The sequence below is a fragment of the Etheostoma spectabile genome, unplaced genomic scaffold, assembly GCF_008692095.1.
Source record: "Etheostoma spectabile isolate EspeVRDwgs_2016 unplaced genomic scaffold, UIUC_Espe_1.0 scaffold379, whole genome shotgun sequence".
Classification (NCBI taxonomy): domain Eukaryota; kingdom Metazoa; phylum Chordata; class Actinopteri; order Perciformes; family Percidae; genus Etheostoma; species Etheostoma spectabile.
In genome coordinates, this window is record NW_022605596.1 from 365,741 (window position 1) to 369,272 (window position 3,532).

General features: G+C 46.7%; 1 protein-coding gene and 1 long non-coding RNA gene across 3 annotated transcripts in view; both read left to right on the forward strand.

Annotated features, from left to right (window-relative positions):
• The window catches only part of LOC116686491 (solute carrier family 2, facilitated glucose transporter member 9), a 47,419-nt gene that overhangs the window by 34,940 nt on the left and 8,947 nt on the right, over nt 1-3,532 (forward strand).
• On the forward strand, nt 306-2,025 carry LOC116686506 (uncharacterized). 2 transcript variants are annotated; one of them, XR_004331275.1, is made up of 4 exons: nt 306-324; nt 1,279-1,346; nt 1,444-1,557; nt 1,958-2,025. It is a non-coding gene; the product is annotated as an uncharacterized LOC116686506 (long non-coding RNA). The 2 variants fall into 2 exon arrangements; XR_004331274.1 differs by lacking the exon at nt 306-324 and adding an exon at nt 729-769.

Genomic DNA, 3,532 nt, shown 5'->3' on the forward strand with positions numbered 1-3,532 from the left:
TTCCTCCATTCTTTAATCCAGTTGCTCAAAAATCCAGTTCCTAACTACTATAACATGTTGCACTGAAACTGGTCTTTTTGTTTCAACATCACCTTTCAAATCTACTGAGCTTCATCATCTTTCAGCCAGTTGCTGAGGCAAACACTGGAGTACATAACCCAGTTTAGGACCTTCGTACCATAGGGTCCAGGTCCAGTAGGTCATGTCAGTAGGGTCGCAGATCCACTCTACACCTGGAGTACACACCCGTTGAGCACCTGCCAGGACCAGTTGGTCCCAGTGCAGTAGGGTCCAGATCCACTCTCACCTGGAGTACACGCCCAGGTGAGGACCTGCAGGACCAGTAGGGTCCAGGTCTGGTAGGGTCCAGATCCACTCTCACCTGGAGTACACGCCCAGGTGAGGACTCCAGGCGCCAGTAGTTTCAGTTCCACTCTCACCTGTAGTACAACCCCCAGTGAGGACCCTCCAGGCCCAGTAGGGTCCAGGTCTAGTAAGTCCAGTCTAGTATTGTCCATCTCTATTAGGTCCACCTCCTTGCCTCATAGGGTCCGGCCAGTGGGTACAAGGTCTCGTAGGTCCCAATCCACCTCACACTGGATTACACCCCATGAGAGGACCTCCGGCCCAGTCTGGTCCAGATGTCCGTAAGGTCCAGGCCTAGTAGGTCCAGGTCTAGTAGGGTCCACCTCCAGGCCCAGTGGGTCCAGGCCCGTAGGTCCAGGTCTAGTAGGGTCCAGATCCACTCTCACCTGGAGTACACGCCCAGGTGAGGACCTCCAGGCCCAGTAGGGTCCAGTCGTAGGGTACAGTCCCTGTAGGTCCCCTCCCGGCCCAGAAGGTTCCAGGTCCAGTAGGGTTCCAGGTTCCAGTAGGGTCACCTCCAGGCCAGTAGGTTCCCAGGTCTAGTAGGGTCCAGGTCTAGTAGGGTCCAGGTCCAGTAGGGTCCCGGTACAGGTCCGTAAGGTCCCGAAAGGTCCAGACCTCGTCTTGCAAGTCCAATAGGTTTCATGTCCCAGAAAGGTAACGGGTACATTGACCTTAATGTGCTTTCCAGTAAATCCTGGTCAAGTAAGGTTTTCAGGTTTAATACGTGCATGTCCAGTAAGGTACTGGTACGGGTCCAGTAAGGTCCAGGTACAGGTCCAAGTCCAGTCAGGTCCAGGTCCAGTAAGGTTCAGGTTTCTCTTAGTGAGAGACAGAATCTCTAAAGTGCTGATTTGGTCTGGGTTCTGGTCCAGGTCCAGGTTTCTCTGATGTGCTGGTTTGTGTCTGCAGGTCTGGAGAGAAGATATCCTGTATGGTGGAACACGCCAGCCTGAGAGAACCTCTGATGACCCCCTGGGGTAAATACCTGTCTGTCTGTCTGTCTGTCTACCTGTCTGTCTCTCTCTACCTGTCTGTCTCTTTAACCTGTCTCTCTCTCTCTCTACCTGTCCTCAGACCCGTCCATGCCTGAGTCTGACAGGAACAAGATTGCCATCGGAGCCTCAGGACTGAGTCTGGGTCTGGTCTTATCTCTGGCTGGATTCATCTACTACAAGAGCAAGACCCGAGGTCAGACCAGGGCTCCATGTAGATCACTTCAGACCTCTTTACAGGACATTAGACCAGTTTCACAACAGTTCCAGTCTCAGGGGAGTTCCAGACCAGGTCCAGATAGTTCCCGTCTCAGAGGAGATACAGACCAGGTCCAGATAGTTCTAGTCTCAGAGGAGTTACAGACCAGGTCCAGATAGTTCTAGTCTGAGAGGAGTTACAGACCAGGTCCAGATAGTTCTAGTCTGAGAGGAGTTCCAGACCAGGTCCAGATGGTCGCAACGCTGTTTATCTTTACAACTCCTTCTGAAACCGGTCTCTAAGAGTTCTCTAAAGTAACCTTTTGTTTTGTTAGTTTCAGACCGGTTCAGTTCTAAGGACTAATGTCAGGATGTGTTGTCTCTTCTCTTTAATCCAGGACGGATTCTGGTTCCCAGTAGCTGATTCTGGACCTGGTTCTGGTCCTGCAGCTGTTTGTCAGATGGATTAAAACCAGCTGCTGCTTCAACCCGCTTCGTGTGTTTCCAGCTCTGCAGACTGTCGGTGCTGGACCGACTCAAATCCTGATTCTCTCATGATCTGGACTCTGATACTCAGCTGGTCCAAACCTGACCCAGGACTGTAGTGTTACTCTGACGGTCCTGGACCAGGTCTTAACTTGACCAAGGACTGTGATGTGAATCTGACGGTCCTGGACCAGGTCTAAACTTGACCCAGGACTGTGGTGTCACTCTGACAGTCCTGGACCAGGTTTAGTCTGGACTCTGTATCTAGTCCAGATCTGAACTCTGATTCTTTACTGTGTGAAATCAATATTTAACATCTGCTTCTATAATAACTCTGGTCTCAGCATATGGTCCAGGGACCTGGGGATGGGGGGTAGGGTTGGTTGGTAGATTTATACAAAGATTTAATAAGATTTAATTAGATTTAAATAATTATTTCTATGATATTTCTGTTCTGTAGTTTCTTGTTGTGTAACCTTTCTGTTCTGAGTCTAATAACTGATCAGAAACTTTCGGTTGATTATTATATTTATTATGACTCAGATAAGAACTATGTAAATAATATCTTTCTTATATAATAATTGATTTATTATATAATACTATGATATTATTAATAGGCTGTCAAATGATCTATACATTTTAATCAAATTAATCAGCAATTTCAGGGATCTGATTAATCACTCATTTGCAATTACCCATCCTTAACCGTTTTTTTCTGAACATGCTACCAAAAGATAATAACACAGACACAATACATTTTTCCATTAGGATCTTTTAGTTACCCCTAACTAAGATAATGGTGGTTTACATCACGAAACACACACCATACATATTTGTCTTTGAATGCCCATGTTCCCCTCTTTGGTACGTTCTCTTAACCAGGATGAATATTACAGTCACGTCAATGGAACACGAAAAAGCATCAGTGTTATCAACTCAATAACATGGCCTATCCACATTTTTTGCACACATTTGATGTCATCTGTTGCGTTTTTAAATGGGAAAAAAACATTTTCACATAAACTTTAAATCAAACCAAAGAACAATCTTACCTTTTCCTCCATTCTTTAATCCAGTTGCTAACTACTAAACATTTTGCACTGAAACTGGTCTTTTTTTACTCACCTTTCAATCACTGAGCTTCATCATCTTTCAGCCATGGCTGAGGCAAACTACTTGTTCACATTTTTCTAAAGTAAAGCTGACCTTTCTTGTTCACAAGGACTGACCTCGAGAAAGCGTTCACAGGGAACAGGTGGTTGCAGGAGTGGCTAGATTTTGTGAGCTAGTGAGCCAGCTTCTCATGGGCTCCTGAATGAGATGCCCACCCCCTCAACGCCAGTCCTCCATTTAATGGTGGGCTCTGCTCTGTCCCTCTGTATGGCATTTGGACCTCTTCATCTTCTGATTCTGATCTGAGTCCATTTGCAGAAGGCTGATTTTCTTCCTGGTGGCCCATCTCTGTGTCTGTGAAGACCTCTTGGGGG